Below are 18,783 nucleotides of genomic sequence, written 5' to 3' on the forward strand. Positions count from 1 at the left end.
GGACCAGCCCTCTCACTAGCCATCCCCGACGACTACATCATCCTTCGAGCGGATAGAACAGAATCTAGAGGCGGTGGCCTGGCCGTAATTGCCAAAACACACCTAAACATTAGACTTGACTCCTCTACCCACCTCCCATCTTGTGAAACTGTCACTGCTAAATTGCCTACTACTAACTCCCAAACGATATCCATTCACTTACTCTACAGACCTCCCGGAACCTTAGGATCCTTCGAGGAAGACCTTAGCACCATCCTCACCAATAACCTGAAAAACACCTCCCAAAGCCTCCTCCTAGGGGACTTCAACCTAGGCTTTAAAGACCCCAAAGATCACCAGGCTACCCTCATCAATAATACTCTTTCTGAATTAGGCTTTACCCAAAAAGTATCTGGCCCCACCCACAACAAAGGGAGAACCCTCGACTGGGTAGCAGACTACAACTGCGCAGCCTCCATCACCGATAACTCCCCTCAATCATGGTCCGACCACCATCTCCTCTCCTTTACCCTCGAAGCCTCGAGCCCCATCACCAACAATGTGCTAGCCTCAGCCATCCCCACGAGAAGAAAAAAAAAATATCACAGTGGAAAAACTGATACCTCTCATTCTCCCTACTCTTAACCAACTCCCTGCTTCCTCCAACCCTCACGACCTTGTAGAAGGCTATAACAAAACTATGCGCACTGCCCTAGACTCCATTGCACCATTAGAACTAACAAAATGTAAACCGAAAAAGCAACGCTGCCCCCCACTACTCAGTCGATAGAATAAGTAAACACACCTCCAACAGACCTACTAGAACCTCCAACGTTAATCTTCTCACAGTTCCCAGATTAAAACGCACCAAAATGGGTGGCAACAGCTTCCAGGTGAAAGCAGCACAACACTGGAACTCCCTACCACCTTCTCTAAGAACACCCCAAACCTACACACACGTTAGACGTAACTACATACACTGGATAAAGAACAATGACTGCTAATTCCATTCATTCCACCTTACCGCTACCTACCTGTAAATATGTATATTTGTAAATCCGTAAACCTTTGCCTTTTTCATGACTGCTTCAATCATCTATTATTTACTGCATTGTATCCATAAAACCATTGAAATTACTGTACTGCATTGTAACATGTAACCAAGTTGCGAATAACTTTGTTGTTCCTGCGCCCTCATACCCTCGGGTCTGTTGCGCAATACAAATGAATAAACTAAACTAAACTTTAGATCTCCTTATTATCCTCCTTCACCTACTCTCCTCCGTCCTACCAACTCCACCTACCTTCTCAACTCCCCACGTCCTTCTCCTTTGTTTGGCAGATCCAGCTCTCTCTCCCACCACCTACCTCCACCCTCCGATGTTACTACCTTCATTCCTATCACTCTCCCCTCTCCACTACTCTACCTTTTCCCCACTACTCTCCTCACACTGCTGCTGCTACTACTCTCACCAATACTACTCTCATCTCTCCGCAGGTCCCTCAGTTGACTTCTGCCCTTATAGTCCTCACCTTCAGCATTTGATGTTATTTATCCGTCTGTCCTCCTACTACCCCTCGCCCCACACTAGTAATGCTCTCCTTCACTCTACTATGCTATACTGCTCTATCCCTTCCACACTACTACTACTCTTCTTCCCCCAAACTCAGGGATATGGTGCTCTACTCACCCTTCCACTACCCACTCTCACTCCCTCCCCACTTCTCTCCTTACACCCCACGCCTACAGCACTCTCTACTAGCCTCACTCTCTCCAAATACTCACTGCCACTCACTCTAACTACTACTACCCCACTCCCCCACTCCTCTCTCCAATACTCTGTGTCTCTATCTCTCACACCTGCTACACACCCCCACCCCACTTCCTGCACTTCACTATGCTGCAAAATAATTGGCATCACTCTCTCACAAATACCTCACCTTAGCTAAGCTCTGCCACCAACTCTCTAGCAATCCACTCTTCCTTCCATCCTCTGCCTGGTCTCTCCAGCCTCAGCTCCTCCTGTGACTGCGCCCGAACAAGTGAGGCAGAAGACCAAGTGAAATTGAAAAAGCGAATGTGGCGATTTCTTCCTCACTAAGAAAGCATTAGTGATCTCTCATTTTTTATGAGACTTATTTTTTTGATAGAATTTTTTTGATAGAATTCTTGTGGATAAAACCATCTTGAAAAACAATTGAATCTTAATATTGTTGTTATTTTTTCAATCGAAAGATAATTTTTTGTTTACTTTGAAGTATATATTTTTTCAAAGAAGTTTTGGACTACTCATACACCCGGATCGGGTCCTTTGGAGAGCGGCTGTGTGACCCTGTATTTCACTTGGTCTTCTGCCTCACATGTATTTTGAGTTTGGGTGTCTCCAAATTCGTCTCAGCCAGCTCCCTTCTGAATATTTAGACACGAACTATTGGAACAAACGTATTGCTTTGTTTAAGAATTTCAAATATTTGAAACACGTGGACGTATAATCAAGTGGTGCCCACTCATCTTCCTTACTGCGCCCGAACAACCCACACTTTGTCTTTCCTTATGCCCTTGTCTATACTGTGGGGCTGCTGATTCAGTGAATGTCTCCCCTTCCCTTTGGCTGCAGTGCTCACCTAACAACACCTTGCATCAATCAGTGCTTGTCTTTCGCACAGGACCCATGAAAGAGGCTTTAAAAAACCCTCTATGCCCCTCATCCTTTTCCAGCACGGTTTTGCAAACAGTCTGATGGTTCGCCTCTTGTTTCTCTGTCGTGCTGTGAGCTGGAAAGTTATTTTTCTGCTTCAATGGTGAGTTTTCAGCTTTTCTGGGGAACTGCTTACTTTTGGGATGTGGTGCTAGTTCGCGGTTCAGAGAAATTATTGCATTTCTGATTTTCCTGCTGTTTGGTTCCACTCTGGGTTTTCCTAGCTGCTCCCAAGGAGATGCTGGGAGTTGTGGTTCAGAAACAACAAAGAGATGGTCGGCAATTGCATGTGGAGGCCTTAAGAGACAAAAAGTGGCAGTAACATTGGTGGCACATGGGAGAGAGTTTTCAGGGACTGCCCCTCCCCAACACCCACTTAACATATCTGGTGTAGGGACAGTTCTGACATTTGTTTCAGTGACCTTCCTGCCCCACGTTGTGAAGCGTCCCCCCTACCTTTGACAGGGCCATGATGCTGACCCTGTCACATGAAAAATTCCAGCCAGATCCTAAATTTACCAAAACTGTGTGGAACTATTTGCATATTAGAGCACCCACATACTGTATTTCATCATAAGTGATGTTGTGTAGGTGAGTTGGAGAGCATCCTTTCTAGTTTGATTCAAACATGAGGCCTTACTTTTGACTCCAGCACATTAGATATAAAAGGGTCGGATTCTTAAAGAAGCTACTATGAGCAACTCCAGACATATGGTCTCAAGTGTTCAGCGGTGTGGCCAAAAATGGAGGTAATGCAGTGGTAACCATGTTACTACTGCATTATTGACGGATTACCACATCACCGAACTATGGGTTTGGAGGTAAGGTGAAGGAAAAACCTCTCTCAAAATGATGCCAGTTGTAATTCCACCAAAATGGACTCCATAAATGGGGACTAACACCACCATACCTCCACTTGTAATCCCCCGGTAATTCCGCCACACCAAGTGGAGTTAACAGTAAATCCGTTTGCTGGTATCCCGGCGGATTTACTGCCGAGATGCCACCAAACTCATTATTAGGCCCACAGTCCTGAGTTACTAAGAGTATGCCAGCAGGATGCCAATGCTAAGCGCAGAAACTTCTTCGTCCACCTACTAGCCCCTCAGCATATTAAGTCAAGGGAATGTCAGTGCAATTTATCTAACATAGGGGCTTCTCGGGGGAGAGATGGCATGGTATTACCAGCTTCCAGTGGGGCTTTCCCAGTATTGCATAATTCTCCCAGGTGTTTTCCACCTGAGGAGAGGTGCGGGCAGCCTGGCACTGGCCTCTAAGCCACTCACTGCCCTCAATGAACTTGGTCATCCCACCCAGGTTCACTTTTTGCTCAGGGTCCTTAAAATACAGACAGATAGACTGACCAGCCTCACTCATGAGCACTCGGTTGGCTCCCACTCGCACCTGCATCTGAAAGCAGACACAGGCAACCCTCAGAGCAGATTATGGCAGCAAGGAAGGTTTATTATGAAAATTCTGCTACAAGTTGAGTGGTCCTCACGATGGCCCTATGTTGTAAGATTAGTTCAGGAGAGAGACTTGTGGAGCTCCTGGGGTCTTGCACAATGGCGGTTAGAAGAGTTCTATCATGGGGTGAGCTAGGAGTAGGGCTGGAGTGCTCATCTTCCACCAATGACCACGGGTCTCAGGAGATGGGAAGAACTAGTCTTGTCCAGCATCGCCACCTCCTTGTCCCATCTCTTCTGTGTGATATCTTTGACTACGGGCATCAGGGGGGCAGATGGTATATCTGCCCGGCGGGGGCCAGACCTTCCTCCAAAATCACTGCAGACATCACTTTTCCACAGATTCTGTTGTAATGATCACAAAAGATGGTGTTAATTTGTTTCACCGACATATCCATGATGTATATAACATCTACACCGTGCCTCGTATCTATTTCTAATGTTATGTAATGTTATGTTATTGACATTTGTAAACGCACATTGGTCGCTCAAAGGCATCATGGTGCTATACCCTAAGCAATGTATGCACTGGCTGAGTACCCACAAGAAACTAAAAATGAAATGTTTTCAAGTTCCGCCGGAAAGAAACATTGGCCTCAATAGCACACAGGTGCAGAGGAAGAGAATTCCACGCCCGTGCCACAGCCACAGAGAAAGCCCAGCCTCCAACCCGAGAGAGCCTACACCTAGGAACTGAGATAGTCAAAGAAGACTGGGAGCGCAGTGCTCTTGGGAGAACATAAGGGCAAAACTTCACCTGAAGACATTCTGCTCCTTTTTTGTTCCAAGCACAGAGACTTAGACCTCACTCGTTGCTCAACTGCGGTCAACGAATGACATACAAGGGGTCAATTTGCAACGATCAGCGTGAAAAATGAAAGCACAAAAGCAATGTGTGTTGCTTTTACACTTCCATTTTGCGCACCAGCTCATTTTCATGCCCTTCCAAGGAGTCGCAGGGGCACAAAGGAGAGCTTGCATCTCTACTTTGCTTTCCTCTTAGAAAACTGCCAGGTTTTATGCTGTATGAGATTTTCATATATCCAGACAACCGATGAGTTCCTATGGAATCCACACCTGTTAATGAGCAGGTGGATTCCATAAGAATCTAGTAATATACACCGCCTGCAAAGAGTAATTGGCAGGCAGCGTTTTTTGTTGGCAAAAGGGAGTTTAAAAGTGAAGAGTAAAGGCGTTTTGCATCTTCTTTTAGTCTTCACAATTAGACTCCACCTGGCAAATCTTTACAATTGCATGCAGGGGACCCAACAGCACGTACATTATTGCAAAGTACTTGAGGGTGTTCCATTGTAGATAAAGAAACAGATGTTTCCGGCAGCTCGGGGATAATCTGCTCCTTCTGATGTGAGGTAGGATTGGGAGGGTGAGTTTGAAAGTACCATTTTGGCTTTTGAAATGTCTTTTCTATATGAACGACTACATCTGACTAGATTTGACTTATCCTCGGCTAAGTAAATTGTCGTCATTTCCTCTTGGGTTTCTTGCGTTCTGGCATTTACTAGGTCAAGTGTAAACCATTTTCTGTTGCGATCAGGCCTGGATAATTTATTTCATTCGGAACTGAACTTCAAGAATTGAATTTATTCAACCGACCAGATAGTGGTTCCAAGGCCCCATTAATATCCAATTCTTGCATAAGAAGGAACTAATTCACCCACCTGTGCTCACAAAATATAGCTGGTGCCTGGGCTTCTTTCATGATTTTTGCTTGAGCCGCGTCAGTATTTGTCCAAACAATATAACGCAATGATCCAACAAGGATAGTGGGAGGATTACAGGCTTTAAGATCAGAGTACGTTGTGCTAAAGCCAATATCTAGCATATTTCCAGCACAATGTGGAGGCTATAATAATTGTCATCTGGAAGTCTCCCAAATTCATCAGGAGTGATTTTTGCACACAGCCTGTGTCCTGCTCAAACTAAAAATACAAATCCTTAGGTATACCCAGTTTCTTTCAATCTAATAAGAGTTGTGAGGCCACATCTGGCAAATTAGTTGGAAATAGCCTATCAGATTTTGGAGTTCCATAGAGTCAAAATGTGGTTCTACATGACAGAGAGGAGCAGTTGCCTCCAAACGTATCAGAGAAGGTAGGAGAGATCCAGCGACATCAGGGCGAATGGTATCTTGACCCTTCGAAAGTATGTGCAGGAATGAGCTACACCCATTCCAGTTAGTTAAGCGCTAGATGATGGGGACCATGGACCATGGATGCCTGTCACCTCTCCTGCCCTGGTAGTGCAGAACTGGCCCTCATCAAAGTGATCATCAACCAATACGTGTCAGCCTATGTGGCTCATGTGAGCTTTCAGTGGTGCTCCCTCACCAATTGGTGAATGAGTAAATCCTAAAATTCCAAAAGGAATGGGAAATGTGGCCGTTCAGCGCTCCATTCTCACCAATATATCAAAAATAAATCTTCAGATGCCAGGCACTGCGAGAAGGTCACGTGCGCATCCTGACATGCCTCCCATGCTCTTTCTTATATTCCCACTGGTGGGACTCTTGTATCAGGGATAAAGGTCCACTCCATCTTTTACTGTGGCTCAATAGACTGCAGACACTGTAAGAGGTGACAAAAAAGATTGGAACAAAGACAGTTCTAAAAAATCCCATGCATTCTCTCTCATTTATCACTGAAATAGAATCTCATTTGCCTATCAAGCTGTGGCTGTGATCTCGGTGGGCCTTCTTGTTGCACCCCTAACCCCAACGTTCTAATAAGCTGTTTTTGTTTTACAGTTTTCAGAGACATATGTGTAAATTACTTTTTGACCATGTGGGAGATCACTTCCAGCAACCATGTTAATGCAATTTATGTTTTGCCCCCGGTGCCCTACCCTAATTTTGCTCACAGATACCCAATATCATTGTCAGTAATGTCACTGTGTTTAGGCAGTGCCTGTCTTTAAATTGCGGGCACTTGATTGAGGGTTCTATTGAAGAAGTTTGGAGCCTCAGTTTGACCATATTGAGCTCCTTACATTTTTTTCCGACATACCCCACCTTCCAATGGCCCACCTCACTATGCTGTATGGACCCTTTTCCCTGTGCCTAACTGTGGGCAGAGTGGCAGAATTGCGAAAATATGAGTACCCTTCCAATTTTGGAATTACGTATTGTTCCTAAATACACTCTGATGAACAAATTGTAACCTCCTACACATATAGCTATAGACAGATGCTTTCAACTTCTGATATATGTGTGAGGCTTCAATCTTCTTCAATAGAACTGTCTCTGAGAAACCTGAAGGTGTCTCTCCCATTAGTTCCAGGGGATCTTTCATCCAGGTGCCCAGGACAATGCCAGTGCTATTGGATCCAGTTCCTGGGGGTGGATCAGTGGGGGAGTATCACCTGGATGAGAGGTCCTCGGGGAGTGGAAGTGGGACACTGAAGGGTGAGATGCGGTATCCCCTTCCTTATGACACCTTTCCCCATCCTGCCCGGTAGGATACTCAGAAACTGTAGGCCCCCCCTTTTCCGACACAAACACTTTCTCACAGCGTGAACGACAACAGACCATTGCCCGAGCCATTTACCTGACACATCCCAACACAAGTGTCAGGCAGAGTCAGGCAATTACCGACAACTACACACACCTGACTACCTTTTCCCTTCCCCATTGGGATAGAAGGCGGAGCACACAAACACACTTCAAGCAAGGCCGAATGCACGAGGAAGCAGCCATTCCAGGACGGCAGTTCAAACGGAGGAGAAAGGTAGCAAGACCTGAAAGGACGTCAAGGAGGGAGTTGCCCTGGCCCTATTTAACCCAGATCTGCAAAGCCTTCAATGAAAGATACATAAGACCGGGAATCGCAACTGACAGGTGGTGCGACGGATGTCAGCGGTACATGGCTCCCCCCTGCACTGATTGCTAGGGCGGGATGTGTGGTGGCCATCGAGGTACCATCTTTGACTCCGGCATGAAAAGGGACAGAACGAGTTCAACACAGCCGGTGAGTCGGAAAGTACCTGATAGTAGACCGGCTTGTGTTTTGCTCAAGGTTGCAGTAGCAGCCATAAGAAGATAAAGTAGATAAAGGTCATTTGTGAATGAACAAACTGGGTACCAGAGTCAGAGTGGTCCAGCATCCCGCAGGTGCTCAGTTGAAGATCTCTGGCTGGTACTCCTCTTCTGAACAAAGAGACCTGTGTTGAATATAAAAGATAAAGGAAACTACAAATAGTAGGAGGCCATAGGGAAGGCCGTGCCATAAGATGTTAAGGGGGTCATCAAAGGTAAAGTCAAATCCTTTGTACAATAAAAAGTCCTTGACACATTGCAGAAGTTTTTGTTGTTACAAATTGGCATTTGCGCCCGGCTGAGGGGAACGCTGTGCAAACTGTGATGGTAAAAAGCATGCACTTACCGTCGGCTTACAGAGTGAAACAGTGAGATGAGATCGTCCCATCTGAAGTCTCTGTTTTAATCGGCAAGTGCTCTGGTTGGTCTGAGCCTGACTGAGGGAGACTAACGATTGAGGGAAGGATCGCAGCCCGGCTGAGGGGGATCCAAGGGTGATAGGTATTCACCCAATGTAAAGATTACCCGGAGGAACTTTTGTTTTGTTGTTTTGGTGTATCAGGCCCTCTGAAGTAAGAGACGTTGCAGAAGAATAGACCTATGCACAGAAGGCCCTGATACTGGAAGAGGAACTGTAACCTCGTGTTGGTGAAGCCCAGGAGTGTGCTATGCTCAAGGGTCCCACCTTGTCCCGTGCTAGAAATATGCGGAAGGGAGACCCCAGCCATAACATCCTGACTTATCATTTTGTGAACACTTCTTTCTTGTCTTGTGAGCATTATCCCACACTCTTTTGTAATGTAGTGGTAAGGACTGGCAATAGTTATTTTTAGTATAGGCCTTTTCATTTGACTAGACACCAGTAGGACTGTGTTATTATTATTAGATGGTCATAGCTTGCTCCAGTCTTACAATTAGGTTTAGCTTGGGTGTTTATCTCACCCCTTTTGCAATTTAATAAACACCCGTGAACTGTGATCACGTGTGATTGACTTTCCTATATTTACTTTCTATTGAAATATAAAAGCATGAAGTATGAAGAGAATGTGTACTGTACTGAACTTGAAATCCATTGCTCCTGATGAAGGGATCTATACCCCAATTGGATATGGACAGCATGCCAATCAGAGAACAGGGAGGGGGATAGGAAATCCCCAAGGAAGCAGGACATTGTTGATTGTTATGGTGAGGTCAGAGGAGGAGGCGTGGCAGACCAAGAAACCAGCAGAAGGAGGGACATTGGAGAGAACGGTGGAGGTGGCTTTTGGAGCTTGTGAGACATTGGTTAGTGAGTGCAGGTGCTGTTGTGTTGTGTGTAAAGTCTTTGTGACTGAGTGAAAGGAGGGTGTTTGACTAGGAGATGGGTGGAGTTGTAGCAATAGTGTGCAGGAGGGTGTAGTAGTGTGAAGAAGAGAGTAGTGGAGTGGAGGAGGGAGTAGTAGAGAGTACGAGGGAGTAGCAGAGTGGATGAGGGAGTAGCAGAGTGGAGGAGGGCATAGTGGAGTATAGGAGTGAGTAATAGTAGAGTATTGTCAGGAGAGGTACTGTGGAGTAGGTAAAGGTAGCATGGAAGATGGAACAGTAACATCAAAGGGTGGAGACAATACTTAGAAAAGACATCAGAGGGACACTGTAGAAAGAAAGAGAGAACAGCGTGTGAGGCGGGTGGAGTTGGGTGGAGGAGAATAGTGTGAAATGAATATCAGATAGCAGGAGGAAGATGTGGGGGTGATGGCAAACAGATTGATTCAGCCAAAGTGTCCGGAAGGCAAATCCAAATACGATATAGAACAAATAACCACTGAATAGAGTACAGATAGTTTAGGAAGTGTCTGAGGGAAAATAGATAGAAAAGGCCGAACAGCCTTTACGTCTTAATCTTTAGCAGAAGTCATAAAATAGATAGTCAGTCGTGGTCAATATTTGATATCTAACAACCTAGGACCAGGGATGCCTGGATTATGGAGGATGTACTTTGTTAGATGAGAGAGAGAAAGGCAGCCTTAGGGTACATTGTATTCTTTGAACCATTTATGACATGTGATTTGAGAAGTGGGATTTATCAGGCCCCCATTCAGAGGCTACCTATTCTGAGAGAACCGAAGGCGAATTCTGGATGATGTCCAGCACTGAGAAACTCAATTAAGAGATTTGGGAGACAAGAGTGGAATTGGAATTCCTAACCCTTGACCTAGTACCAGTAGACGCAGTGGCATCCAACAAACCAGAACATAACCAAATTTAGACCAGCAGACAGGAGGATTCCACTAACCTGGCAGACGAGGCAAAGAGAAGTCTCCTAGATCAAATAAGAGAGGACCGAGAGAGAACTAGCCAATGGAGGAAAACCGAAAGCAGTGGAAGCGGACTACAAGATCTCAACCCTAGCCAGGCTTTTCAGCAGTGGAGGCATCCTACGATATCAGACGAGGAAGTAGAACCAGAGGTCCCTGCAAGGCTAGAAAAGAACCACATACCCCAAGAGCCCTTGAGTATATCTATGGTGGACCTGTTGAGAGCCCTTGAGGATGGTCGACTGGTTATCAGTCAACAATATCAAGAAGACTTAACAGCATTACACGACATAGCCACTGAGAGAAGAGAACAAACCGCAGTACCTCGGATGATATTACAAAAACTAGGCACGGGTAAGGACCCTTCAGCCTTCCTTATCAATTTCAAGAGGGTAGCCAAAATGGTTGGATGGCACTGTGACCGTTGGACCAGATACATTGCCCCATTATTAACAGGCAAGGCACAAGAAACATTAAAGACCTCAATCCCAATGGTATAACCCACTATGAAGACCTAAAAAGATGCATCTTGGAGAGACTGGTGCAAGCCAGATAACATTGCAAAATGCAATCTCCGTCACTTGCAACTGTGACAAGGAGAAACACCCCACCAACTATCGTACCCAGCAAGGGACCTACTTGATAAATGGTTGGTGAATAGAACTTACGAGGAAGTTAAGGATATGTTGTTCCTTCAACAATGTATAGATGCTCTCCCACCAGATCTGAAGAAATTCCTACAGAGGTTATATAAATCCATGTTGAAAGAAGCCATACAACCCATAAATGCTCACCAACGGGCCATGTATTTGTGGGAAAACAGCAGAGGTACCAAGCAACCGAGTGACATAGGATCAGGGGTGAGAGCAAGGGAGGAAAGTCCAAACATGTGGTTTACCAGCCACCATCCCAACATTTAGAGTAAGCCAGGAATATCTACTCCTGTCGACTGACAGAGACCTGGACCCTCCCTCATCCCTAATGTTATAAAAAGCTGCGTGTGGAAAACCTGGATACCTTGTCAGATTCTGCCCTGAGAAGAGCTAGTGGAAATTGGTCACCTCCACATGGACCCAGATTCTATTCTGAGGCAGAAGATTAAGTCGGACGGACCGAGGAAGAACCGGAGCCCATATACCTGGAGGATCTGGTTCAAGAAGAAGAGGAAGACACAGAATACGGGCTATGGGCAGTTTGCATGATGGGAGAAACTGACCAAACATTTCACCTCACAGCATTGCTTCAAGGTCTCCCCACTATAGCCATCCCCCACGTGGGGAGCAAGAAGACTGCAATCCAGACTGACTTTGTAACCACTGAGGAACTCCATCCTAACTCATTGATACCAATAAAATGTGTTCATGGAGACACTGTTCTATACCCTCAATTGATCCTTAAGCTCAACATACTGGGGAAACAAATATCAAATCCCCAGGATAGTCAAATGTCTTCTTGGGGCGGGGTTGGAGGGGGGAATCTTCATGTAATGGACAGGGAGAGGAGGAGGAATTAAAGGAAAGGGAGGAGGTATGCTACAGGGCTGGGGGTGGGGGACTACCTCTCAGCTAGGGGAGAGTGGCATGACAGGGAGACATCCAGAGCCTTTCCTAACCCTAAGGTGGACAGGGGCTGGTGATAGGGTCCCAATTCCTGCCTCCCCCTCCCCGCTAAGTGACAGTCAGATTTTGTGCAGTACTGAATTGCATCACCCAATTCCTGTGTAGCGAAATGCTGGCAGGCCGGGTGTTCTCTTTTAGTTTCAGAAATGCGGAGAAACTAGCAGATGAACTCGCGCAAAGAAAAGACGCTGCAGTGCCCCACTGGGTATACCTCACTTTTGCCGAATGGCAACTTTACCAAATGTATTTTCCCCAAATTCTTTTGATTTTTTTTTTTTTTACCACAGGTGGTAAGTATTGGTAAGGTATATAAAGGGGGTGTGGGCAGTGGGGAGTAGAAGACGGCGGTGGTGCGAGGGTATGCACCCCGTTCTGTGGTAAAATAAAGAGGGAAAATCAGTGAAAACAAATCGGCAAAGATGCCATTCAGCAAAACAAAATTCAGCAAAGCCGAATATACCCCCCCTCCCCCCACTCACAGTCCCGCAAAGGTAAAGAAGAACCCCAGGAGATGAGAGATGCTGCCCCTGCAGTTACCAGCGTGCATGTGTGCACCGCCGTCGGCGCCACAAGACCAGCGTGCATGTGTGCCCCGACGTCGGCGCCACAAGAGGAACAGACAACAGAGTGGGAGCTCTTACGTGGCAGAGCAGTCAGCTGTGCATCACGCCCCAGCCCCTGAATGCCCAAAGAGAAGTCCCTAACGGGGCCCCTAAACCACTAGAGGCTTACCAAAGGGGAGAAACCCCCAAGTGGAACTACACTTACCTTGAAGGGGGGGCAGCCATGGGCCACCTAACCAGAACTTAGACAATATACAATGCAGGCCGCCATTGCTGCCTCACAGTGGCCCACAAGAGATGAAAGGGGTAGAGCTTAAAACACCATTTAAACGTGTCCTTGTCTGCAACCTGCCCGGATGAGGAAGGCAGAGCCCAATTGGATAAGGATATCCTGGAAATCAGAGAACAGGGAGGGGGTAAGAAAGTCCAGAATAAGCAGGAAGTTGTGGGTTGTTCTAGTGAGGTAGAGGAGGTAAGGGTAGAAGACCAAGAGGCCAGCAGGATGAAGGAGAGTGGAGAGGACGGTGGAGGTGATTTTTGGAGCAGGTGAGGCATTGGTTAGTGAGTGCATGTGATAAAGCGTTGTGAGTGTGTGTGAATGAGTAACAGGTGTGGTTAGGTGATATAGTGTAAGGAGTGACAGTGAGGTGTTTGTTACCAAGTGAAAGGAGGGTAGCTGAGTAGGAGGTGGGTGGAGTTGTAGTAATAGTGTGGCAGTGGGAGTACTAGTGTGAAGGAGGGAGTAATAGAGCAAAGGAGAGAGTAGTAGAATGAAGAAAGGAGTGTTAGGGAGGAAGAGGGAGTAGTAGAGTGTAAGAGGGATTATTAGAGTGGAGGAAGGAGTAGTAGAGTGTAGATGGGAGTAGTAGAATATAGAGGAGGGAAAGGAAGTGTGGAGGAATTAGTGTCGGCACTCACATGTTTCTCTGCGGCAGTGGTGGAAATGGTTCCCTTAAACATTATCCATCAGTAGCACAGCGTTAGATAGAGTTCTAGGGCTTCATTACGAGGTGGGTGATAAGGGGTTAACGGCGCCGGTAAAGTCGCCGGAGCCGTTAACCCCTTACCGCCCTATTAGGAGGCCTGCTCGCGGGACCCGCTAAGGACGCCTGGTTTTACCAGGCATCTTTAGCGGGTCCCGCGAACAGCCCAGCATGCTAACAACGGGCCGTCATTAACGGGCCCGTTGTTAGCATGCTCCCCATTCCCATTGAGCCCCTATGGGGGCTCAAATGGGAATGGGGATGGTCTGGGTCCGGGTTCCCTGAATGGGGAAATACCGGGCCCTCCAACGTCGGAATGGCCCGGTATTTCCCCATTCAGGGAACCCGAACGCAGACCTGAGTTTGGAGGCAGCCATGCCCTTAGTAAGGGCATGGCTGCCTCCGAACTCGTAATGAGGCCCTTAGTCTTTTTTACATTACCATGCTTTGCAGGTCCGCCCAGCATCATGACAACATTGGAAGATGGATGGAAGGAAATGCCGGCGATCCATAAATCAACGGATCCTCTGTAAATCAATGGATCCTCTGTAAGGCCGTGCATCGCGACTCTGTTGCTCCGCCTTAAGTTTTCCTGAGATTCTCGTTCCTTGTTAACCTTCTTCTGTTTTGCCTTGTTCTTCCCACCACTTTCCATGAATTTCCACTCTGGCTCCTTTCCATATTCGCTTATTCATCTGCCTCTGTCTTCTTTCCTGACCTCGCTACTGCCAATGTTCTGCTGCAATTCCACAGACCAAGGAGGAGGCCAGTCTTCTACCCAGAAGGTTTGCCTCCCATTTGCCAGGTTGTTTTGTGGGTCTTGATCCCCTTGTGGAGCAGGGCAAGGCGACCTCTTTTACTATACTAGAGAGAGTCGTGGCTGCCTGAGGGGACAGGCCTTTTCTCTTCCCGTATAAAGACTGCAACAACCCCCCCAAAGAAACATGTCACTGAGACAGAGTAGTAAGATTGAAGTGGGAGCCAAGACGTAGGAGGAGTGACAGACATCAGCGGGACAGAGGAGAAAGACGTAGGGAATAGAGAGAGAGGCATGAGGACTTGGAAGGAGGACAGTACTGATAGAAGAACAGCAGATAGTGAGATAGAGAGGAAGACGGGAGACAGAAAACAGATCGAGTCAGGCACAGTGTATGGAAGGTACATCCCAATATGCTATAGAACAAATAACCACTGAATAGAGAAGGGACAGTTTAGGAAGTCCCTCAAGGAGAATAGATAGAAAACGCAAACGGCCTTTAGGTCTTCATCTTGAGCTAAAGTCATAAATTAGACAGGAGTGGTCAATATTCGATATCTAATACCCTAGGGCCTGGGACACCTCGGTTAAGGAGGAGGTGCTTTACTAGACGAGAGAGAGGGACGGCTGTAGGGTCCATTGGAAAACAAATAAAAACTTTTGAACCATCTCAAAGAGTTGGTGTATTCTGTGAGCCAGTCGTGACAATGCTGATACCAACTAAGCCACTCGCACACTCCAATTGAATAACCCTCCAACTGACATCAAAGAACAGAAACTGACACCTCTCCGACCAACTTAAATAGTGGGTCCAAACATCATGGGCATGTAAGGTTCCCCTCTAGACACAAATGCCTATATGCTCTGGACTCAGAACACCTAGAAACAGGGACGTCATTTCACCAAAATGCCTGGCGTAGTGGAAGTGACTTCACACGACCCTTGACCTCTGACATCACAGGAAGTGTCTTGTCATTTGACCCCACCCCAAAGTAACATCACAGGAAGCAATGGAACCCGACCTTTCACTCCTTGACAAAACATGAAGTGGGATCACATAGCATTGTTCCTAAGTACACTACAATAAATATGGTTACGATATCACTATAATGTGATATTCATTTCATACAAGAGTGGATCACCATATGTATCGTTAATATCAGTGTGTATAGGCCAATATTACCAAACTACTGTGAATGCAAGCAGACGTCCAAAGCCAAATGATAATGATGTGTTATTATATAGCACTTACGCTTAAGCACTTTATATAGAACAAATATATATACAATGTCACCCAACCTGTGGTGGTACTCATTTATCGTCCTCGGAAGGATGAAAGGCTGAGTTGAGGTCTTTAAGAAAAGACTAAAGGCCTCATTACGAGGTCGGTGGTAAGGGGTTAATGGTGCTGGTAAGTATGCCGGTGCCGTTAACCCCTTACCGCCGCATTACAAGGTCCCTTAGCGGGTCCCGGTAAGGCCTGCTGGTAAAACCAGCCGTCCTTAGTGGGAGCCGCTAAAGGACCGGGGAGCTAACAACGGGCCTGTTATTAACGGGCCCGTTATTAGCTCCCTCCCCATTCCCATTGAGCCCTATGGGGGCTCGAATGGGAATGGGGATGGGTTCCCTGAATGGGGACTTAAAAGGTCCTCCACGGTTGGAATGACCCGGTAAGTCCCCATTCAGGGAACCCGGGCCCGAGTTTGGAGGCAGCCATGCCGCAAATAGGGGCATGGCTACTTCCAAACTCGTAATGACCCCCTAAATCAGTGACTCAGCTCCTGAAGTGTGCCTGAAATAAACCTTTAATGAGTCTAGCAATTATGTATAGAATTCCAGAAAGACAGATTATGTGTTATTCCTATCCTTTGTTATTTAGGGTCACTGCTCAAACTGTTACACTTGTAGAACCCCCTGTTTTTTAAGAGTCCTGAACAAGAAAGCTTAGCCACTCCAGAAACAAAGAGCCACATGGCACAGCCCAGGAGCTTACATTTGAAAAAAAAAGAAAAAGAAAAGTGTTCTTTTTTATTCATTTATACTTGTTTAGGGGTAGCAAGGGAGATCACAGTGGTAGACAGGGAGACCTCAAGGGTCGCAAGTGCTACCCGCTGGCGACCCCTAAAGGTCGTCCCTGCCTAGAAACAGAGGCGCACAATGAGCTCAGGGAAGCTCCGGTTTGCAGGTATCAACACAACAGCAAAGCTCTCTTGCATGTTTCCTTTCCCCACTCCCCACTACCCTAACCCTCCCACCTCTCTTTCATATTTGCCAGAGCATCTGGAGAGAATGCAAATGGCAGTCGTGCATGTATTGACTCTCCAAAACTTCCCACGACAACCACGATTTGATTCAATTTGTGGCACGTGTATAGGTTCAAGTTTTGAAATTACTTTTCTATTCTAATTGATGCGTCTTTGCTTAATCGCCATTATCTTTTTCCAAACCAGATTTGGTACTGTTTGGATCAAGAAGGAAGTGCTGCTTCAACGATATTCACCTTGATGAAGACTAGTTAATATATTTATTCGAAACATGTTACATGTCGGTGATTTAAGTAGGAGCGGACAAAATTAAATATTAGCCTGCATTTTTTTGAATGACCAAATATATTAATTAGTTGTTAAATTTGTGAATATTTCTTTAGTACACGTATATATCTAGTTTTTGCATCTAGTATCATGTGTTGTTTGTAATTTGAAAAACAGGAACTAACCCCTTAGCTGCGGAGCTAATCTGCATTCCTATACAACTCTTAATATTGTGATTTTTGGGAAATAGGTATGATTGTCATACGAGTGGTTTGAATTAATACTAATGAGTGTTTTAAACAATATATAAACACGTGTTTTAATATTGTGTGGTTTAATTCCCTGAAAGACTTCATTTTCTGTTTGTGTCCTATTGAAATGCAAAAGTCACGGGCTTTTAACACATTTTAAATATTTATTTAATGGTTGGCTTCTGCGGGTTTTGTTTTGTAAACCATGATGCAGTTCTCGACCTTTTAAAGTTTCATGAGGTTGCTGTGACATTGGAACGCTAGTCCATCTTGAATTGTTAACTGCAATGCATTGGACGAGAGTACTATGGCAGCGGTTTGAAAGCTACACACATGACACCTTTTCATTAAACTGGGTGACAAATGCCGTGCAGACACCTCAAATTGAGGTTGTCCTGAGGGCAACGAAATGCGCACTAATATTATATTTCCGTGGCGTGTGAATGCATGTATTTTGCTCTGAGACACGTCTTGCAAGTGCCCTGCCTTTATGTGGTCCAGCACAGGGAAATTCGGAGAACGAGCTTGCCTCACACAGTCACACCCTATTCTCGGTTTATAGTTTTTCTTTTGAGCGGCTTTGACGTAATGGAGGGGCAGATCGGTGTCACGCACCTGCCCCAGCTCGCCGCCTACCCCCCCAATCTCACAATAAAACGATGGGCTATTTCATCCCGCATCCCTGTGCACCGTCCACAGACTGGCACGCTAGGCAGGCGCACAGCAGAAGTTAAACCTGCTGACAACGCCTGCTCCTCCCCTCTCTGCCCCGCCTCTCCCTCTCTCCCTGATCCACTGCAGCACACAGAAAGATTCCCTTTCCCGACACCAGCAAAAACAACACACGGCCCCTGTAGGCTTCTGGGAGGCTCTGCGTCTGCAGACAGGCAGGTACGTGACAGCTGCGTCAGACGACCGAATGCGTCCCACACATGCTGGTTGCTGACTTTGGGCACCTGTGTACTTACTACCAGACCTGGGCGTGTGTGTTGGGGGCGGAGGGCGAGAGAGTCGAAGTGCTGGCAAGTGAAAGGCAGGCTGCTGTTATGCACTGTGTACATGTTAGCCAATACCTCAGTGGCAGGAGCTATTTTAATTTTTTTAAGCGCGGTGTTTTGGAGAGGGCGAATCTTTGGGGGGCGTGCCATGGGCTTCAAGATCTATTCTGCGATATGGGCGTGCTTTGAGGGTGCGTTTTCATGGAATTTTCCTCACGGTGTCAATCTTGTGGTCGCAGAGTAACTGATACAAGGGGGTCACAGGGGAAGTGAGTGGCCGACTGCGCATGTGCTGCAAATAGTGTATTCCGTCATAGCATGCATGCCACCACCCTCGCTGCGAAAAGGGTGTGAGGGTGGGATGGGTGCCGGATGTCTGAACTCCGGTAAGTAAGAGTGGACATCTCTCTGCCCAGGTCTAGCAGATAGTGCACTGTGGTCATGTTTTTAAGACGATTCCCACTATTTCGTTTCCAAGAAGCTGGTATATCTTGATGACATCACCGGTAGGGCTTGCACTTGAGGCTGTCGCCCGGATATCTTGGGCTTGAGGGTGTCGCAGGGAACCGCAGTTTACAGTGTGTTCACGAGA

At 46.5% G+C, this 18,783-nt stretch overlaps 1 protein-coding gene across 7 annotated transcripts in view; it reads left to right on the plus strand.

Annotated features, from left to right (window-relative positions):
• The first annotated feature begins 17,874 nt into the window (after positions 1-17,874).
• The window catches only part of FGF1 (fibroblast growth factor 1), a 524,090-nt gene continuing 523,181 nt past the window's right edge, over positions 17,875-18,783 (plus strand). For 2 of the 7 annotated variants that reach the window (XM_069652464.1, XM_069652466.1), the window contains exon 1: positions 17,935-18,084. The gene's annotated coding sequence lies outside the window, so the exon portion shown is untranslated. Of the gene's footprint in view, positions 18,085-18,783 lie in introns of all 7 variants that reach the window. The other 5 variants (XM_069652462.1, XM_069652468.1, XM_069652467.1 and 2 more) reach the window with 5 other exon arrangements.

The sequence above is a fragment of the Ambystoma mexicanum genome, chromosome 3p (assembly GCF_040938575.1).
Source record: "Ambystoma mexicanum isolate Mex_15411 chromosome 3p, UKY_AmexF1_1, whole genome shotgun sequence".
NCBI lineage: Eukaryota > Metazoa > Chordata > Amphibia > Caudata > Ambystomatidae > Ambystoma > Ambystoma mexicanum.